Source organism: Carlito syrichta, unplaced genomic scaffold (genome assembly GCF_000164805.1).
Source record: "Carlito syrichta isolate Samal-C Ts95f unplaced genomic scaffold, Tarsius_syrichta-2.0.1 Scaffold154368, whole genome shotgun sequence".
Lineage (NCBI taxonomy): Eukaryota > Metazoa > Chordata > Mammalia > Primates > Tarsiidae > Carlito > Carlito syrichta.
This window is the reverse complement of record NW_007098464.1, coordinates 103,107-124,679: the sequence shown is the minus strand read 5'-3', so window position 1 is coordinate 124,679 and position 21,573 is coordinate 103,107.

The following is a 21,573-nucleotide window of genomic DNA, read 5'->3' as shown; positions in this document are numbered from 1 at the left end:
CCCCCCCCCCCCCCCCCCACCACCACCCCCGAGCCCCCACTCAGGAGTCATCCTTCCCCACCTAGGGCTTTAGGGATCTGCAAGGTGTAGTGGCTGTAAGTCCTAATCACTTTCATTTACATAAAGGGGCAGTGGCGCTGATAATCTGAAAATGTAGCTCTCCCTAGCTGTGGGGTTTTTAATGCTCCAGGAACTCACATCCTCAAGAGCAAAGGGACATTGAGAGCCCGATTCCATCCTTGGCAAGGCCAGAGAAGATCCAAGACCCAGGCCTTCGGGGGCCAAAAGCGGCTCTTCCCTCACCCCTCTCTTCTCTGCGTGGAGCCAGGCCCAGTCCCCTGACCTTGCCTGTGAACTCCAGTGTCCAGCTATTTCATCACCTCTGGTCTCTTCTCTGAGCCCTCTCCAAGTTCCTCTTGTCCTTCTCAAGCTGCCCGTCCATCAACACCCGTTCCTGAGCTCCTGTTCTATGCAGATGACTGTACTCAAGCTGGACAGGGGACTAGAGTCGAAGTCTGGCCAGGGTGGACAGAGTATCCTGGGGGGATGACCTCATGAGCCCTCCCTCCGTGGAGTATTTTTAGGCACCACTTCCCTCCTCCTCCCTCTCCCACTCAGTATCCATGCACTTCCAGTGCAATCCAGAACTCTCCAGAATCTCCAAGGTGCTGCAACTCTTAGTGTTTTCCCAAAGCTCAAGGGGGAGGTGGGGGGAAGCACCATAGGTACTCCTAAAAACACACAACCCCTCATCCGTTGGATGATTCTTTTTCATTTCTACCTGTTTCTTTTCAAAAAATAAGGATTGACTGTTATTTCATATATGGAGGGACTCCTGCCATCTCCCCCAAGGCAGGTAGCTCCACTCCCATGGCTGTGGCCCCTCCTTTACATGGTTGCTGTGGTGTGGTTTCCTTTGTTGCTAGACTAGTGACAAGTCACATAGCCTAAAATCCTGTGAGCTGGCCTCCTCCCTGGTGTGCGGGGAGAGACTCAGATCCTCTTTGAGAATTCCAAGTAAGAGCCATCCAGAGGGCTCAAAATCCCAAGAAGCAGCAATGAGAGCTTGAGGCTGGGTCCCAAGGTACCAGGGTCTCTGTGTATCCTCACCTTCACTTTGCCTATGTTTTTGGAGAAGTTGTTTAACTTCTCTGATTTCTCTGCACAATCTTAGATTATCATTTTCTTTTTGGCCCCCAACAGAATTTGGCCAACAAGGTACATATGCATCCACAAGCATCCCCACACCTCTCAGCACCTTGAACTAGTAGAGATTCGGATGCTGCCAGATGCCGAGACCCATCCCCCTCTGCCCCATCGCCCCTGCTCTGTGACCCTCATCTCAACTGGAAAACCGGTTCTAGGCTGTGGGCTGGCCATGGCTGCCAGTCACTCATTGGAAGCTAAAAAATGAGAAAGGCCTTCACAGTCTGAGACAAGGAGAGAGGAAGAGAAGGTTCAAGAGGTTAGAAAGGAACTGTCTTACCACCACCGCCACCCCCATCTTACCCAACTCCAATGCAGCCAGGGAACCGGGATACAAAGGGCCTTGATCCACATCAAATGACAACAGCGCTAGGGAAACAGGTGGCCTCAACAAATACTTGCTGCTTTTTGTGGATGCTGAACGCTGCTGACATCCAGAACGGCTAGAGTGGGAGGAGATGGTGCTTCACTTGGGTCCTGTGTGTTCGGGTAGGATTTGAATCAGTGGCGGAGCCGGGCAGTTCTGACTGAGATCAAGGCTCGGCGCCGACACAGTAGTCTCAGATGACAGGTTTGTGTGTCTCTCCCATGATGTTCTCCTTGTCCAAAATAGCCTCAGCTCGCCTCACCCCTGCCCACACCCACCGACACCGTCTCCAGATCAAAGGCCTACTCAAAGCCCCTGATTCCCTAATCCAAAAGGCTGTCTCCCACCTCTGAGGCCCTCTCTCCAGGCACTTTGCTCAGAGCTCTGGGAGGACCCTTATCTCCCATGCAGAGCTGGCAGGCACGTGCGATGGCAGCCCCTTTTGGCAGACGTCGGGAACATAGCTGCCTCTTGTGGCATTTGCAAAGTCGGAGACACCTTGGCAGGGAGCCAGTCCAGGCGGCTAGAAGATGATGGCTTTCAGGGGAGATGGTCAAGAGGACTGACCGGGGCAGCACACAAGAGGCATTCTCCAGGGTTTCCGCCACCTGCGGAAGAAACTAGTTGGTGAACTGGATAGAGTTCCCAAAGATGCATCAGCCAGCACAGAGAAATCATGTTCCAGGACTTTCTGTGACCCAGTTTTTCCCTAGTCATGTATAACCCAGGGAGGTAGGATTACACGGGTGCCTTGGAGGCGCCCTCCAGGAATATGGGTTGCTTCACAACTCCCAGCTAGAGCCTTGTCTGATCCTGTCTGAATCTCGTCACCCCCAACAGGGATGGAGAGCAGAGCCCAGCCCAAAAGCAGAAGCCTCTCGGCTGCAAATGGATGGGATACTGAAATAGAAAAGGCAAGGGAAACCAAACACAGACAGCCAGGGCAAATATACCCCAGAGGCTGGGCTGCAGGACTCCAGAGCCAACTGCCTGTTTCAGATCCCATCTCTACTGTACACCTCTCCTCTGGGACCATGATGCCTCAATTTCCTCATCCACAACGTGGGGATCATATCTACTTTATAATTCTGTTGCATGGATTAAATGAGTTCATATATACAGAATGCTACATGTGTGCTACACCGTTGTTGCTGTTCAAATAAGTTGCCAAAACCAAAGAAGCCACAAGTAGAACTTGGATGTCAGTGTAGAGACCTACGAAAGAAGTGCCAAGAAGGAGTGAAAAATAAAATTTGTTTAAGAGATGTGAGGGAATCTCCAGGATATGTTGTTAAGCGAAAACAAGCAAGGTGGAACAGTATGTATTTTATGATTCCACTTGAGAAAAATAAATAAAATACAAGGATTTAGACATAATACTTTTTATGCAAGGAGAATCTGTGGAAGCAAGCATACCCTAAAAACTGGAAAGAGGACTTGGGGACAAAGGAAGAGAAGGAAAAGAGAAAGTTGCTTGTCACTATAAGCCCTTTTTATTATATGCAATTTTACTGTAGGTATATGATTTCTTGTATAAAATAACTAAATAGGCAGGCAGGTGGCTGACTGACAGGATGATGGATGCGTGGGTGAAGAAATGCATGGATAGATGGAGGGTAGTTAGATGATAGGTAGGTGGATGGGTGGATGGAAGGAGAGATGAGATCTGAATCAATGAATTGATAAATTGGTGGTAAATAAGGAGAAATCTATGACAATCACTTATATCCACTATCGTGGTTAGCTTTGTTGTGCCAGCCACTATATAGTGAGAGGCTGAGTCAACTTTGCTTTCAGTGCCAGGAATTGGCAGACATCTCTTTCCTCTTAGTAAATAAAAAGAGTACGAGCCCCCAAATGTTTACATGTGGATCTGTTAGAAATCATTGACTCAATCAGGCCAACTCCCTCCTCACCCTTATATGTCAGACCACTTATAAAGAGGGAAAGTGCAGGGTGAGGTGATCTGGTCACCTCCAAAGATTTAGGAAGCAGTGCCAGAGGTTGGAGCAGGGACAAGGCAGTGGAGGGCAGGCCACGTGCAGAGAGAATGTACTTAGAGATTGTTTCTCCACCGTGAGCTCCCTCAGGGCTCAACTTAAGCTCATTCCATCATTGTGACAGGCTCGGTAAGTGACCCCAGTGAAGCACCTTCCATGGGGACTTGGTTTTAAAGTCAGTGAATAAGGAGAATATTTCATGTGGCCAAGATAAGTTTTGAATTCTTTCTGCTGGATGCCCTCTCTCAATAAATAGGTCCAGTAGGGTCTGTTTTAATTCCAGTGTAGGAAGAAATTCGTTTCTTTTATTGTGCAATCAGTGAAGTGGAGGCACTGTGTTCAGAGGCCTTTAAACACCCTAGTCCTCCTCCACTCGATGAACTAACTGCTCATACTGCGGGGGATACTTGGGGACAGCGAGGCTGGGTGGTGGTGGCAAATGGACAGCACCCATCTCAGGCTCACGTCACCACACACGCCATTTAAACTTGCTTGCTCTGTCTTGCTCGGTCTCTTTGAATTGCATATTTTTGAATTCGCATTATTGGGACTCCATTTCCATGGGTGCTCACTACATAACAACTAAAATAAAGCATCTAACAGATAATAAGTTTGACCATCCAGAATGATCACCCCCCCCCCCAAAAAAGAAGCAGAGGAAAGAAAAAGATATTCACACTTGGGCTGTGCCTGAGATTGTACCATTAGGCCAGTTGGAGCTAGGGTGTCACAGTAAGCTGCCCCAGGGTGGAGGCAACTGATGAGACACTGTCTTCCCATCATGAATTAGACTCAGTTTTGCTGTAGATACTGATCATTGGAACAGGGACTTGAGGAAATTAGCCAGAGTCATCTCAATGCCATCTATTTTCTTCCGGACGCTGTGAGGAAAATTGGGAGAGTAAACATGAATTGGAAAGACGGAAGAAGCACTTACTACACACCTACCATATGTCAGACAGGATACTGGGATCTGGGCTGAGCTGCAGAGGAACAAACGGCAGGGTCACCGTCTTCAAGGAGGATGCTGCTCCTTGGAAGTGGCAGAGAAGCAGGCAAATATGAACACCAGGCTTTAATGTGAAGTGCAGGGAGAGAGGAGCGACTGTGTCTCTTGAAAGGAGAGCCCAGGGAAGGGCCATTTTATTCAGTCCAGCTTGGCTCCCAACAGCACCTCCTTCCAGCACATGCCCTGGGAACCACGGCAAAGCCATTTCTAGACTGAGATGAAGAAACAGGTCCCTGACCGTCTCCCCTCTCAGCTGCCCTGGTCGCAGGTTCTCTGCTTTGTCCCAGGTACCACATTTGCCAGTCCTGTCTTGGATGCATGAACGAACGGTCACGTTCTACCAGACCTCAGTTCTGCCCTCCATCCTGGCAGAAGTACCTCCCCTAATGCCCATAGGGTGCTCCTGTGCTCCGGAGCCCTCCATCCTGATTCTCTTCCTCCTCCAGGATGGAACATGAACACATCCAAGCTGGTCCTGAGAGCCGAACAGTTTCCACGATGACAAAGAGACATGGCTTTCCAGGGAAGGGGAAGGTGGTGTGGAGAGGGCTCACAATGAAAAAGGCATGGGTGTTTGGGGAAAGGGAAGCTACTGGTTGGGACACAGGGAGAAGGACAGGGACTTCAGACAGATGTGACAAGAGAGATAAGGGCTGTCTGTAAAGGGAAAATATGACAGCACCTGATCATGAGATTTACTCGAGTAAACTACCCAATCCCCTACTCCTACTCTCTCTCCACTCCAGCTCTGCCCACATGTCTCTGCCAAGTGAAGCTCCTTTTTTGCCTTTACCAAATTACTTTGAAAACTTCAGTGTTTCCCTGCTTTGGGAGTCAAGTCCTGTGCCATGCGTTGGCTTTCAGGCCTTCGGATGGATTCCATCGCGCCTGCTCACCATTCTACAGAAATTCTCCAGTCCGTTCTCCAGCCATGTCTCCCGTGCTCCAGCCAGGGAGGTTGTCCCACTGCTCCACGCTGGCCAAAGCCACTCCTGACTCCAGGCCTTTGCTGGTACTGTCCCCTCAATCCTGGAAGGACCTCAAGGGGCTTCTACCCAATCAATTCCACCCCTTCCTCACGGCCCAGCAGAAATTCCACCACCTCTGGAAAGCCATGCTTGACTATTCCAAGGCTCTTCTTCAGTCATTAGTGCAGTGACTTTTGCACTTAACTCTTTTTTCTTTTTCTAGTCGGGGTCTGACGCTGTCACCCAGGCTGGAGTGCAGTGGCACAATCGCAGCTCACCGCAGCCTCCACTTTCCGGGCTCAGGCAATTCTCCCACCTCAGCCTCCCAAGTAGCTGGGACTACAGGCATGTACCACGATGTCTGGCTAATTTTTTGATTCTTTATAGAGACAGGTTCTGGTTATGTTGCCCAGACTGGTCTCTAACTCCTGGACTCAAACAAGTCTCCCAACTCAGCCTCCCAAGTATTAGGGTTACAGATGTGAGCTACTGCATCCAGCCCAACTCTTGCTTTTTGTAACAGAGTTATTGAAATTTAATTCACATACCATATGATTCATCCATTTAATTGCAATTGTTTTTTTATTGGAATTAAATTAACTCTATGCGGTAAACACCAGGTATCTCATGCATTAATGAAGTTATGTGTTTTATTTTAAAGATCTGACATATTAGAACACTGTCCTTAAAGATCCTAATTGCAAATATTCCACAATATGAAGCTCATGTGATAATACAAGAAATCATAGAACCCTCAGTGGTAAAAGAAAAATGAGACATTCTCAATCCAAACTCTTAATTTTTCAGAGCTACCTCTTAATTTTAATCCAATCTCTTAATTTCATTCACAGTCACCAGAGGACTTGTAAGGTACAGATCCCACATCCCTCATCCAATTTCCTGCTAAGGTGGAAGGATGAGAATAAGCATAGATCCACAACATCTTCAGAGTGTGAGAATATTTCCTTAAACGGATTGCAGATCTGGTCAAACGTGGAAATTCCCAGGTACTTTTTGTCTTTTGAATCTGATTTGATGTGAAGCAAAACAATCAAGTAAAATATTGCGGGTCTGCCCCTGACCCACCACCATCAAGTCAGAGGCATATATTACTGAGCACATATTCCTGACACTGCACTGGGTTCTGTGCGGAGCGAATGCCAAACCCTGACCTCTGGCATTAACAAGCTCAGGCAAAGGCTGGCTGAGCTACTTCTAGGCAGCCGTAGGAATGTGGCTGAGGAGGAGACAGAGGAGAGAGACGTAGAACAGAGACCAAGTGTGGAGGATACCTGATAAGGATCATGCTGGGCTGCCTGGGGAGAAGGCAGCAAGTTAGCAGATTCACAAATTAGAGTCCTGTTTACACTTCTCCTTTGTTAATGTAAGTGCAGCTTTGCATCTAGACCGACTGTGTGTTCCCGGCTTAGAGTTCAAGTTGAGCCTGACTCCCTGGGGAGATACCTATCAAATCCTAAAAACACTTCCTTTATTTAAAGGCCTTAGTGGTGCTCCAACAAGGTTGAACCTATCAGAAGCATTCGCTTTCTAAATGGTTTGCTTAAACAAAAGAACACCACTACACGTCCCCCCATAACTGTCCTTCTCTGCCCATAAACCTTATCACTGGTGTGGTGAACAAACTGAGAAAGAGAGGTCCAGGTCTGGAACCAGGTTGAACAAATTGAGAGAAAGAGAGCTTGGTGACGCACACCTACAAATGTAACTCCCTTTAAGGTGACCTAGAGGCCCTCCTGTAGGAGGTGTGGTTTGTCAGGAGCAAATTGCAGGTTTCAAACTCTGCCTTATCTAAGAGTAGAATTGGGGACTCCGGAAGTGCAGGCATTTTCTGGGAAAAGAAGCGTGACTTATAATATTAGACTGGGGAAGGCTTGAGAATTCTTTTTCCTCATTCCTTTTCATCTGCATATTTTCTAGAGCAACGCCTTATTTGGGGGTGAGAAGGGGTGTCTTAGCTCTTCCCAAAGTTTCTCACTCCCAGTCTCCATCCTCTGTTCTCCCCAGAGCCTCCCTAGGTGAGAATGCTGGAGCTCAGAAACCAGAAAGTCAGTGAACTGAAAACCCCACACCAGTCCCTGGTGAGCCCAAAGGAAGTCTGCTCCCCACCCGCAAAGCCCAGGCCTCTCTCCTCCCTGGTACCGGCCCCAGCCTCACTCCGGCCACCCGCCTTGGGGAGCTAAAACAAACAGTCCTTTGGAAAGGCAGTGAAAGGAAACGGCTGAGTCAGGCCTTCTGTTTAAACAGTCCCCACCTGTTCCCTCAGCCCCTCTCTCCCCACCACTGCCCACCCTGGGCTTCCCCCACTTCCCTTTCTCTTTTCTTTCCTTTTTCCCTCTGTTGCTCATTTTCAAAAGGGCAGAGTTGACAGCTCTTGCTTTGAGCAAAGCCAACCCTGGAGCCAACCGGGAGCAGCCTCAGGCTGTGACCAGCTCCCTCCTCAGCCCTCCTGCCCCCAGCCTGCACGTGGCTGTGTCTGTCCACAGGGGAGGGGGAGGGAAGGGAAGACAGGAGGGACTTGGTTCCCAAGAAGGAGAGCCCCAGTCCCTCTCTCCCCTCAGCACTGCAGCCTCTGCCCGGCACCCTTTCTGCCCAGCAGGGATTCTAGAAGCCCCAAAGGAGAGAGGACAGGCGAAGAGAGGAGGAACAATAAGAAACTGGAGGTGCAGCCTCGCAGAGGGCTGCACGCTCTCATAGGCTGGTACGCTTGGTCACCCCCATCAACTCATTACTATGTGTACAAATAACTTTTTGGCATTGGAGGAAACGAATTTGTTCCCCATGTTCAAAATTTAGGAAACAAAATGTTTCCAAAGTGGCACAGGTTAAGTTAGAGACATTCCCCCAACCCGTTAACTGCCCCTCACCGCATGTGTGGAAACTTTTAGAATTCCCCCTGTAAGCACAGTAATGATCTCTCAAGTTCACTGCTGGCCCTGTGAAGTCAAAATCTTTTTTAAAAATTAGTTTCTCTCCCCCCCCATTTACTTTTTAAATAAACTATATTTTCCCATATAAAAAATGTTAGCTTCTCTTTTGAAAAGCCTGTAGAATGACATGCAGTTGTAAGAAACAATACAGAGATTTCCTGTACTGCTTACTCCGTTTCCTCCAACAGTAACATCTTGCAAAACTGTAGTACAATATCAAACTAGGATATCGACTTTTATAGTCAAGATATAGAACACTTCCAAGCCCAGGCTCTCTCATGCTGCCCTTACACAACCATACCCACTTCCCTCCCATCCTGTAATCCCTGACAACCACTAATCTGTTCTCCGTTTCTATAATTTTGTTACTTCAAGAATGTTCTACCAAAGAAATCATACAGCATCTAACTGTTTGAGATTGCCTTTTTCCCATTCAGCATAATTCTCTAGAGATTGGCCCAAGTCGTGCGTATATCAATAGTTCGTGCCGTTTTGTACTGAATAGTAGTCTATCATCTAGATGTCTCACAACAGTTTGCTTAACCACAGAAGGACATCTGGATTGTTTCCAGGTTTGGCTCTCCCAAGTAAAGCTGCTATCAACATTCATTTTTGTTTCAAGGTAAGTCTTCATTTCTCTGGGGTAAATGTTCAGGAGTCAATTGCTGAGTCCTAGGATAATGCAGGCTTCGTAATGCACATTCTTAAATTCTTTTCTAAAACGACTCTTCACGTACTTGCAGGAGTGCTCCAGGCTGGGAGGAGAGCAGCAGAGGAAACTGGAAGTGGAAGGAGGGGGGTCGTGGAGACCTTGATTCTTGGAGCTGAGTTGCGAGCAATACACATCCTGAAGCCTACGCATCAGGAAGATGAGTCAAAAGCAAAAGGGAGCATAGTGAGCGGAATAGTGCCTCCCCCACCCCGCAGAGATGACTGTGCACTCATTCCCAGAACCTGTGAATATGTGAATTCACGTGGCAAGGATAAACAAAAGCTGCAGATGGAGTTAAGTCTGTGTTGAACTAAGTGTAGCCTAAAACCGCCTCCTTATATGTTTGTAAGTTCAGCCTGAAGGTTCCTCCAAGCATAGTGAACTGGAACCTAACTGGATGTGTAAACAGACTGTGACTGACTCTTGTTGCAGTCACTGAGTTTCAGCCAATCACAGGCTGCCAGCTGTTCACACTGTGTTCCAATAAGCCAAAAGCCGAGCTATAACCAATCCCACTGTTTCTGTACCTCGCTTCCATTTTTCTGTCCATCATCATCCTTTTCCACATGTTTTTTTCTCAAACACATAGCAATGCCTGAGACACAGCAAACATATTCTCTACCACCCGTATCACCCAATCGACAAATCATTCTTTGCTCAACTAAACTCTGTTAAAGTTAATCTGATCAGTTGCTGAGAAGAGATTATCCTGGATTATCCAGATGAACCCAATGTCATCACAGGGCCTTTGCAAGGAGAAGGAGGAGGCAGAAGACTAAGAGAACAATGTGACTGTGGAAGAATGCCTCCAAAACATACAGAGTTGCTGGGTTCAAAGATGGGGAAAAGGAACCATGAGCCAAGGGCTGCAGGCAATTCTAGAAGCTGGAAAAAAATAAGAAAGCGTGTTCTCCCCACCCCAGCCTCCAGAAAAGAACACAGTCCTGCTTGGGGGTCATTGATACCTGTGTCACACCTCTGACCTCAAGAACTGTCAGGGAACACATCCATGTTGTTCTTGGCTACCAAGTTACTAGAAATGGACCTACTGCAATCCCCTACCAGGAATACACCCGGAGGAACTCAAATCATTCTACAAAAAAGATACCTGCACACGTGTGTTTATTACAGCACTAGTCACAACTGCAAAAACATGGAAAAACGTGCTGCCCATCAAAACTGGACTGGATAAAATAAATGTGGTCCACATACACGACGAAATATTCCGCAGCCATAAAGAAGGACAAACATATGGACTTCGCAGCAACTTGGATGGATTTAGGGTCTATCATATTCAGTGGTCTATCACAGAAACAAAGAACAGAGTACCACATGTTCTCACTCATGAGCAGACCCTGAACATTTACCATAATGACAAGAGAAAGGGATTGGCAGTAGCGGGATACTGCTGGGGTAGTGGCAGGGACACAACACCAGTAAGGGTACCTGATCTCAAACCAGGCAAAGTGGGGACCAAAAGGAGGCCCAAGTTTTACCTGTATGATGTCCAGTTGTATACCTAATCCTGAATTGTACCTCACATCTTTAAAATAAAATATAAAAAGAAAAGAAAACCAATGCACCGAGTGGCCTCCGTGTGGGTTTCATCCCTCGGCGTTCACCACTTCTGCTAGAACTGAATGGACTGCAGCTGCTGATCATTATGAGTCAGAGACTAGAGAACAGGGCACTTCTTTCGCATGCTCCATAGAAGAGTCTTTTTGTGTGTATCTACGCATCCAGCAAATCCAGACCCTAGCCCAGCCCTACCTGTTCAAAAGACTTAGAGTACGTCTCAGGATTCAGAACCTATCTGTCTATGGAGATTCAGTACTTCGTTAATAGGAACTCATGTGGCCTTCCTCTCTGGCAGCCAGAGATAGCTTTGCAATCGCAGGCAATTAGTGGTTCACTAGCATATTCATGAATTGGACTCTGATAATGACCTATGGTAATGACCCTAGAAAGTAGTGAGCCTCGTCAGGTGTGGTGGCTCACGCCTGTAATCTCAGAACTTTGAGAGACAGAGACAAGAGGATTACCTGAGTCCAGGGGGCTCAAGACCAGCCTGGGCAACTTGGCGAGACTCTATCTCCACAATAAATCAAAAAATTAGCCAGGTGTGGTGGCATGCACCTGTGGTTCCAGCTACTTGGAAGGCTGAGGAAGAAGGATCACCTGAGCACAGCAGGTCAAGGCTGCAGTGACTGTGAGCATGCCACTTGGGTGACAGAGTGAGACTCTGACTCAAAAAAAAAAAAGTGAGCTTTAAATGTGGACAAAGGAGACCCTGAAGACAGAGGCCAGAATGTGAGGGAACAAATTGAAGTGACAACTCCCTAAATGAGTAGTCTTCAAGGTAGACGTGAGTCAGAACCACCTAGGGAATCTTTTCATCACAGCACACACAGCATTCTACTCATCCATTACCATTGTTATAATGCTTTAAAAAAAGTTTTTGAGACAGGGTCTCAGTTTGTCACCCAGGCTGGAGTGCAGTGGCATGATCAAACTTCTGGCCTCAAGTAATTCACTTGCCTCAGCAGTGCAATGTGCTGAGATTACAGGCATGAACTACCACACCTGGCCAGAATTATTGAGTTGATGCATAAGTTCCATAGCGTTTTTCTACCTGCCCTTGAGATGCAAATGTCGCAGGATGGGTGACAGTTGATCACATTAGCTAATTCTCAGGTTGACTGACATGAATCATTGTGGATTAAAGCATTTAAACAATCTTCATCAAAGCCCGATGGTCTTCCTGAACGTGGGGAATCACTCAGGTCAAAGTGGCCCTCACTCTTTGAAACGACAAAACCATTTTCTTGCCGTGCTTTCGCCGATGGCACAAATGTTTTGAGCCGCTTCTGCTGCCTTTATTCCTTTGTGTGTATCTACGTGTCCAGCAAACCCAGACCCTAGCCCAGTCTCACTTGGTCAAAAGACTAAGAGTACATCACGGGATTTGGAACCTATCTGTCTATAGGGATTCAGTACTTCATTAATAGGGTCCCAAGTGGCCTTTCTCTCTGGCAGCCAGAGATGGCTCTGCAACCGCAGGCAATTGATGGTTCACTAGCATATTCGTTAGTTGGACTCTGATAATGACCTATGGTAATGACCCTAGAAAGTAGTGAGCCTGGTCAGGTGTGGTGGCTCATGCCTGTAATCTCAGAAATTTGAGAGACAGAGATGAGCGGATTACCTGAGTCTTTCCTTTATGCCTCTGTTAAACTCAAACAGAAGAACATGTTGGAAGTGTTTGGTTTTTTCCACTTGGCATTCCATCTCCGTTAGCCCCAAAATAGCATTAGCTTTCTTCAAATCTGCAAAACGCAAGGCATATTCACAAGCACAACATTGTCACTGCACATGACAAATAAATAATAAACAAACCCCCAACCCTGCAGTGTTGCTATACCAAAAACAAACTACGAACTTATTCATCTGCCTAATATAATTCTGTGAAGACCACTGTCTTGAGAGCTTCTGTGTGAGAACTTCAATATACAACTTTATAACAATATAGGATGTAAGCAATACCTACCAACCACCCCTCCCAACACACACACACTCTCTCTCTCTTTTAGTTTGGTCCATTGTTTTAGATCTAGTTAGGCTTTGGTATGAAGCCAAGACTAAGAAGCTGGTCTAAGTCACAAGACTCCTCTCATTAGCAGCCTTCCCCATCCAAGTCCTCCCTCTCACCTGCATGTGACATTCTGCACCCAGCCTGCTTTCTCATTTCATTGTGTATGAATGAAAGTTGAGAAAGGAAAGCTGGAAAAGGAGAATGGGTAGATTGTCACTTTCCAGAGATTACCAGAGAAATACCCCGCTGACAGTCAGACCTTTGAAACACCAAGAAAACCTCACTCATCCATTTACCAAATATTTGTGCTTCAAAAACATGTGTCACCCTGCGTCAAGCCAAAGGTGCATGAAGCCCAGAGGTGCAAGCTCTCTGACCACGTGTTGGAGCAGGCCATCGACGGGGGCAGTGGTCATCAACCAGTGTCCCTCTGACCCTCACTGGGGAAGCCACCAAATCCAAAAACGTGTGGCCTATTTGTGATGCACCTGAGTATACACACTGGTAAGACATGGATGGTCCTTGAACTGACTACAACTCCTTGTAACTCAATCTCGAGCAGATGCAGCTTGCTGTGAATGAGGGATCAGAGATCATGCCAGAGAAGGAACACACATTCAGTGGAACATTCGAGTACCCAGTGCAGAGAATGTGTGAGAGCATGGTCAGGGTGGTCAGGGTGACAAAGAGTTTTCTACTCACAGAGACCACAATACTGAAAAGAGCCCAAGAAAATTATCAGCTAACTGAATGTTTTCTTGAATACTGAAAGACATTATTGATTACATTATAATAATGGCTGACTCAGTAAGTGCTATCTTGAGTTCTTCAATAATATCCTGCCTGTTTCCAATATTATGACGCAAACACCAAAGGTTGGAAATCACTAGATTAGGGACAGACCCTGAACCCACTAACTTCACTTAAGATTTTCTGTGGCGCACCTCTACCACCCTTGGAAGGTAATAATCTCTACCAAATGTATTAACGGCTCTGTAAAGTGTATGTCCCTTTGTTTTTTATCTTTTTTGTTTATTGTAAATTTATTGATACACAATAATTGTACATACTTATAGGGTACATGTGATATTTTGACACATGCATCCAAGGTACAATGGTCAAATCGAAATAATGAGGGCATCCATCACCTCAAACATTTTCTCATTTATTTGTGTTGGGTATGTTCTTTACAATTATTTTCTAAAGTTGCCCATTCCATGCTTCTAGGGAGGTTCTCTTATGTTTGTAGAGAAGGAGTTGAAAATCTCAGCCAGATTTACCCTATTTTAGCCCTGAATAGCTTCAAAAACTTGTGCCATAGAATTTCTCAGCCTCCATGTTTTCAGGAAAAAGAATACTCTGTAAAAGTAGATGGAAGATCTTCCATGAGCTGGATATGTTATTTTTTGGTAGTAGATTCTCCATCAGTTTTACTTGAGACCCGGTAACTACAATGCGTTTGTACCCTCATTTGTATGGGGAGCTGATCAACCACTTCTGGTTCTAATATCCTCTTTTTCCAAGCTCAGGATCATACTGGCTTGCTTTCTGCCACAGCTAATGACTCTGTCTTCAGGAAACAGTCTGCAAAAACTCTTCGTTTCTGTTTTGAGGGCTGCAAAATTCCAGTAAATTTAAAGAAGTCTTGCCTGACCCTAAAAAGCCAGGGTGAAGAATTTCCCACCTCTCAGAGATGCGTAGTAAATTTAACATATTTTTATTATAAAAGCAATATGAGTAGAAATTTGCAAAATGAGAAAAAGCACAAAGAAAACAAGACTCATTCATATTTTCCATATTATCTATATATAAATATTTTAACATAAACAGGATCATTATCTGTTTCTAACCTTTTTTGATGTATCAATAAGATCTGAACATTTTGACAAAAACTTTAGCTAGGATACTCTAAGCCCTTGAGGCCTCAACCTTGGTGCCCATTCTTGTCAGGCCTGTATTGCCCAGTCATCACAAGAATTGCTAAGTCTGTCTAGAAAGAATCCCCAACCCTCGATATCAAATTCCTCATCAGATACCCCTTGGTATTTGACCACCCTGGCCTGCCTTCAGCAAGAATCTCGTCAAGTCTGTTTATCCAGAACTCCCTTGACCCCTGATGCTTCCCCCTAGTAATTTTCCATCCACTGACCTCCCCACACGCGCACACACTCTGCACCTGGGCCATAAATCCCACTTGTCCATGAAGTATGCAGAATTGAGCCTGGTTCCCTATTGAGGTCTCTTTCCCACTGTTGCATTCATTCCCAAATAAAATCTGTTTTTAACCTCCCTAAAGACTGTCCAGCTCTGGTTTTCTTCAACAATTTTCTGCTTTCATTGACGTAGATCTTCTCTAACATAATTTTTCACAGCAGTTGGCATGCTATCCTACGGGTGCCTCATGATTTATTAAACCTCTACTTTGTTGTTTAGTCCATTTTAAAATTTGTCACTCAAGATATCCTTTTTTTTTTTTTTTTTGAGTTGGAGTCTCACTCCGTCACCCAGGCTGGAGTGCAGTAGCACGCTCACAGCCACCCCAGGGCTGATCTGCTGGACTTCGGCGATCCTTCCGCCTCAGCCTTCCAAATTGCAGAACTACAGGCGCACGCTACCATGCCCAGCTAATTTTTTTGTTTTATTTATTGTAGAGACAAGGTCTCACCAAGTTGCCTGGGCTGATCGCAAACCCACAGGCTCAGGCAATTCACTCGCCTCGGCATCCCAAAGTGCTGGGATTACAGGCTGAGCCACCAAGCCCAGCCTCAAGCTATCCTTTTAAAAAATATTGCAGATGCTGGCGAGGATGTGAAGAAATGGGAATTAATTCAGCCTCTATGGAAAACAGTGTGGCCAGTCCTAAAAGAACTAGAAATTGATCTTCCATATGATCCAGTAGTACCCCTTCTGGGAATATACCTGGAGGAATTTAAATCACTCTACAAAAAAGATACCTGCACATGCATGTTTATTGCAGCACTATTTACAATAGCAAAAGCATGGACCCAACTGTGCCGCCCATCAAAACTGGACTGGACAAAAAAAAAAAATGTGGTACATTTACACGATGGAATATTACACATCCATAAATAAGAACAAAAGTATGGACTTCACAGCAACTTGGATGGATTTTGAGTCTATAGTACTCAGTGATTTATCACAGAAACAAAGAAACTGAGTACCATGTGTTCTCACTCATAAGGGGATCCTGAACATTTACCATAATACTATAAGAAAGGGATTGGCAGTAGCCAGAAACTACAGGGGGACACATAACATTAATTAGCATACCTGGTCTCAAACCAGGCAAAGTGGGGACCAAAGGGAGGCCCAAACTTTACCTGTACTATGTCCACTTGTATACCTAACCCTGAATTGTACTCCACATCTTTAAAATAAAATAAAAATTTTTTAAGGTATTGTATATTGAATTCTAATCTGTAGTCTACCACAGAAGAAAAGGTTATCAAACGTAAAATGAGTCTTTTTTTAAACTTTTTTTTATTTTAAAGATGTGGGGTACAATTCAGGGTTAGGTATACAAATGTTCGTTTTGCAGGTATCCTTGTTGATGAGGTGTGCCCCTCCCTGCCCTGGCAGTTTCCCACTGTTGCCAATCCCTGGCAGTTTCCCACTGCTGCCAACCCTTTTCTTATAGTATTATGATAATTGTTCAAGGTTCACTTATGAGTGAAAATATGATACTCAGTTCCTTTTTTCTGTGATAGATCACTCAGTATTATAGACTCTAAATCCATATAAGTTGCTGTGAAGTTCATGATTTTGTCCTTCTTTACGGCTGCATAATATTCCATCATGTAAATGTACCACTTTTTTTATCTAGTCCATAATAAGTCATAAAAATGTTAATTGTGTGATTTTGTGACAAGTAGCTAATTGACACCCAGGTTGATGACTTTGACAGGAGCAAGGATAGAAACAGACCAAAACTCCTTCGAGAAATTCATACGATATCCTGAAGATGGTATTTCTTCCATGAGTTTGAAAAAGTGTATCAACCAACTAAATGATAGTTCATTAAATCTAAAAACTGCATTCATTCATTCACTCTAAAATGGTAACATGCACCATTTAGTTTAGATCCCATAAGATGGGGGGGGGAGCTGCTAATAATCCCATGACATTGCCATTTGTAAACAGCATCCAGATTATTCCAAAGACCAGAGACCCAAGGAAGGAAGTCCTGCTAGAGAGTTTCTGGGCAGGTTTGGGGTCTGGGTTGGGAGGGAATCAGTGAGTAGCCAAGTCTAGGGCAGTTTCACCCTAAAACTAAGGCCTATATTTAAAATAGACATCCTATGACTCTGATGAAAATCAAGTTGGCCACCTCATTTTATTTTATTTTATTTTATTCCTTTATTGTATTTTTTAAATGTGGGTCAGGAATACAAATGGTCATTATGCAGGTACCCTTGTTGATAAGGTGTGCTCCCCTCCCTCCCTTGGCAGTTTCTCACTACTGCCAATTTCTTTCTTATAGTATTATGATAATCGTTCAAGTTTCGTTTATGAGTAAGAACATATGGTACTCAGTTCTTTGTTTCTCTGATAGATCACTCAATATTATAGGCTCTAAGTCCATCCAAGTTGCTGAGAAGTTCACAATTTTGTCCTTCCTTATGGCTGCATAATATTCCATTGTGTATATGCACCACATTTTTTTTAAACCAGTCCTCTTTCAATGGGCAGCACAGTTGGTTCCATGTTTTTGCTATTGTGAATAATGCTGCAATAAACATGCGTGTGCAGGTATCTTTTACATAGATGATTTGAGTTCCTCTGGGTATATTCCCAGAATGAGGGTTGCTGGGTCATATGGAAGGTCAATTTTTAGATCTTTTAGGATTCGCCAAACTGTTTTCCACAGTGGTTGTACTAGTTTACACTCCCACCAACAGTGTAGAAGTGTTCCTTTATCTCCACATCCTCTCCAGCTTCTGTTGTTTTTTGAGTTATTGATGATGACCATCCTAACTTGAGTTAGATGGTGTTCATGCTCATTTTATTAGACTGCGTGTTATCTTGAAATGGTAACATAAGTCTTTGATTTGGCTCACTCTGCTTTAGTCATTCTCATCTACTCACAGCTCCCTAACTTCACCAGGGTGCTTTACTCTTCTGCAAGCTTTCAAAAATAGTTCTCTGCCTGAAAAACCCTTGTTCATTCAGAAAATACAAGTCAAGCCTCACCTTCTTGGGGAGACCTTTCCTGATCTCACCAAGGAGGAGCTGGAGTCCCCCGTCCCAAAGGAGAAGAACCTTCCCTCCCCAGACCCGCCACAGACACTATCCACCCAGTGCCTTCTGGGTAAACTAGAAGCAGCCTGGTAAAGACAGAATCCCGACACAAGGCAACTTGGTGTTGCCAACTCTAAGGGCCAGAACCTTGCCTGATCAGACAAGGTCATCACAGTCTTACAACAATAACCTTAACCTGCCACTCTTTAACTCTAAACTTTTGGAAGATGGGAACAGGATTCTATGAGAAAGACAAAGCCCAAATGATTTCTATATACATTTTGCTAAGAAGTTCACTTGATGCTATCCAGGGTGACCACAAGGCAAGGGGTGTTCTCATCTCAACTGCCAGCTTCCCCTTTCTCTGAACCCATAAAAAGCCTCCATTTGAAGCAGGAGGCTGTTCCGGCCTGCCCTTCTCCTCTGAGCTGTGCTCACGGCTCCTGACCCTCACCTGTGCGACCCACGTCTTACTCCACATCTCCAGTTCTCAGTGATCTCGATTCTTTGAATTGCTAAGAATTAGCTTTAAAACTAACTCTTTAAAAAAAAAAAGCCTTACTGCCAGGCTCGGTGGCTCAGCCTATAATCCCGCGCCTTTGGGAGGCTAAGGTAAGTGGATTGCCTGAGCCCGCGGGTCCGAGACCCACGTGGGCAGCGAGACCTCATCTCTACAATAAATAAAAAAATCAGCCAGGCGTGGTAGCGCATGCCTGTAATTCCGGCTATTTGGAAGGCTGAGGCGGAAGGATCGCCGGAGCCCAGCAGGTCGAGGCTGCGGTGGCCGAGAGCGGCCACTGCACTCCAGTCTGGGCGACAGAGTGAGACTCCAACTCAAAAAAAAAAAAAAAAAAAAGCCTTACTAATAAACTGTTCAAAGAGCTTTTGCCTGTTTGTACAGCCCAGCCATTCTCTCCCTCTAATCCGGGCATTAAGATCTCAGACTCCCAGTTCTGTTCTCGGCTGCCTGGTTGGGAGGATCATTTCAAATTTCTTTTGGTGGGAAGTTTCTGCTTGGAGACTTGGCTAGAAAGCATCAATGGCTCATTCCTCAGGACCCATAGTGACTCAGGAACGTCACTATTGAACCACTTTATGCCCACGCAATTGCAGTTACCGGTAGTCCTAATTGCACTGTGCTTTCATGAAGAATCTCCTTATGGGTCCGTCTGGGCGTTCCTGGAGGCCGGAACTCTCCATTATCACATCTCCATTATCTTCGAATTCACAGCACTGAGCACAGGGCCTGCAACCCTCAAAAGGCATTCGTTTAAATGAATGAATGAATGAGTAAATGAGGTAGATTCCAGTTGAATCTGATTTGTGGAGAGATCTGGGGCACTGAGGGTTAAGCTCATCATCCTCCCAGCCTCCTCTCTCCACTGCATACCAGATGCTTCCCTTTGTCCTTCGACTTCCACCTTTGTTCTCTTTTCTCACTGCTGCCCATTGCCATCCTCTCTCCAGTCCCCCACAGCTCCTAAGATTTAAACAGCAAATCATCCACCTATACAGAGTTGGTTCCTGAGATGGCATCGAATCCTAGTAAAATCACTTGACAGACTTGAACAGCCGAACTGAGGCTGTGCAGACAGTGCAGGAATGTAGGAAATAAACAAAGAGAAACAGGCATAAGCCTTCAGATTGAGGTCTTTGGAGGACAGCCCATTTTCAGCTGCCTCTGCCTCCTCATTTCCCTGGACAGCAGCTCCCAGGTTATCCCAGCACACATTAGGGAGCCTCCTCTGTTGGTCATCTTTCTCATCAGAAGCATATCTTTTTTTGTTTGTTTTGAGTTGGAGTCTCACTCTGTCGCCCAGACGGGAGTACAGTGGCACGCTCATGGCCACCACAGCCTCAACCTGCTGGGCTCAGGCGATCCTTCCGCCTCAGCTTTCCAGGTAGGTGGAACCACAGGCACGTGTCACCACACCCGGCTAATTTTTTGATTGATTGTAGAGATGAGGTCTCGCCAAGTTTCCCAGGCTAGTCTCGAACCCCCGGGCTCAAGCAATCCACTCCCCTCTGCCTCTCCAAGTTCTGGGATTACAGGCGTGAGCCACTATGCCCAACCCAGAAACATCTCGTGGTAGTAGTACATGTGCCATAGAATTGCACATGTGCAATCTAGGCTTTTACCTTCTGAGGATGGACAACTTCTGTCTATGGTGGATCCTGCCAGGCACTGATGACCAGTCAGGTTGGACAGGCAACGTGTGCCTTAGAACAGATTTGTTTTTTACCACACGTGCCTTGCAGATTTGCTGCAATGCGTCTCCTCCCTCCAAGACCCAGGCTGATGGGGCTGCCACAGCTCAAACCTCCTCAGTGTCAGGGGTAGACGACATAAAGGAAAGAGCGTGGCGAATCCCACACTGCTCTTAAAGCTTCGAGCAGGAAGTGACAACCATCACTTCCATTCACATTCCATCGGCCAAAGCAAGTCAGTGGCCACATCGGAACTCAAGCAAGTAGGGAAAGGTGATGCTATCCTGTACCCGGGAACAGTCCTAACGACTAGCACACAGTGTGTCTTCCATGGGGTTGGAGCTCAATTCATCTATGCTCGACAGGGAGAAAAAAAATCCTTTCCCTTCCCCTACTAGCATCAGGGTAACGAGAAGACCGTTGCTTTATAGGAAGGAAATGAACCATGGGTGTGCATCACAAGAAGGCAGATGAGCTCCGAATTGCTCTACATAAGAGAGAGATGGACCCGGGGAAGGGTCCAGGACTCCTGAGTGTGTGGAGGAGGCTTGGTCTCTCCTAGGGACAGGGAAGTGAAAACCAAAAGGGTAGAGTTTTAGAAAGAGACAGAAACAGAAGAAGGCCAGAGGTAGAGCAGAGATGGTTAAGAGGACGTTTTGAAAGTTGTGTTATACGGGGCATGCTGTGCCCTCTCCTGGCTGCTCCCCCGACTTCAAGAGCGTGATTTGTGGGTTTTGAAAGTGACAACATGCCGAGGCTGGTCTCAGGACAAGCACAAGGCGAGGCCAGAGGCTGCCAAGGAGGCCCAATTACTGTCTCCAGGCCAGAGTCAAGTTTCATTTTGTTTTGTTTTCCTGAATTGGCTCCAACCAAGTCATGCTTCATCCTCCGCTGTGTCCAAGCACCTAGGCAGGCGCAGGCGCTGTGCTCTGTCTACCCCAGGCTGCGGCTCAACATTTCCTGCCCTTGCACCTTGGTCCTTATTGTCTAAGCCACCTCCTCATCCCAGCCTCAACGTCCCCCACGTCTTCACCTCTTGGATTCCTCCCCTCCCTTCAAGCTCCATCTCAAAGGCCTTCAGTTCCCTTGAATTACTGAGACAAACTGCTTGTCCCTCTGTGCCACGGCTGTTCCCTTCCTGGAAGAATGTCACCATACTGGAATTATTTGCTGACGTGCTGTCTCCCCTGAAAGACCATGAGATCCTGGAGGGCAGGGGTTAGTTTCTACTCAGCTTCGGTTTTTGTTCCCAACTCCCAGGACAGGATTTAGCATGAAGTAGCAACCAGAATGGTGCCACATAA